Source organism: Manis javanica, chromosome 3, assembly GCF_040802235.1.
Source record: "Manis javanica isolate MJ-LG chromosome 3, MJ_LKY, whole genome shotgun sequence".
Taxonomy (NCBI): Eukaryota; Metazoa; Chordata; class Mammalia; order Pholidota; family Manidae; genus Manis; species Manis javanica.
This window is the reverse complement of record NC_133158.1, coordinates 192328334-192329079: the sequence shown is the minus strand read 5'-3', so window position 1 is coordinate 192329079 and position 746 is coordinate 192328334.

The following is a 746-nucleotide window of genomic DNA, read 5'->3' as shown; positions in this document are numbered from 1 at the left end:
ACTGACACAGTGGGAGTACTCAGGCAGATCTGTTCTGAAGATCTGAGGCTCTTCCAGTGAGCACCTCTGGCTCTAGGCCTCCGCCCTGGCCTGGTCTAACTTTCTGTGGAACTGCTCTGTAGTCAGCATTCTTTCTACCCAATGCCCCTCCCTCCCCTCTCTCCTTCCACAGAACTTAGATACACACACACCCCTCAGTCGGAAGGCTCTTGTCCTTGCTGCCTTCACAAATCAATCTCTTGCAGGACTAATTCCATCTTGGGATCTTCTTAGCAGACCTGAACGAATGCATAATTGAAACTTACACAGCCCTCCCACCAGAAGTCACTTTTATCAATCCAATGCTTATTAAATATGAGCATCAGTGTCACACCCTGTCCTTGCCATTGGAGATACTGGTGTTATACTAACAGTGAACCTATGTATTAGATAAAGATTGTACCTTGTTGAAGGACATATACATTGAACAAATAATTATGAGTGTAATGAAAAAAGAGTTCTATGGCAACACAATTTGGGAAATCAAATAAATTCAGAGAGTTGAGGATGGTCACTCTTAGCAATAGTTTTAACTGAGACCTGAAGGAGCTGTGGGAATTAGCTAGGCAAGCAGGAAACAAGGGAAATGGTTTACTAAACATAATCTAAGAAAAGAAAGCACATGGCTCGTTCTGGCAACTAAAGGGATTTGGGTGTGGATAGAACGGCCCCACAGGATGCCGTTAAGTTCAATACAATGAAGAATC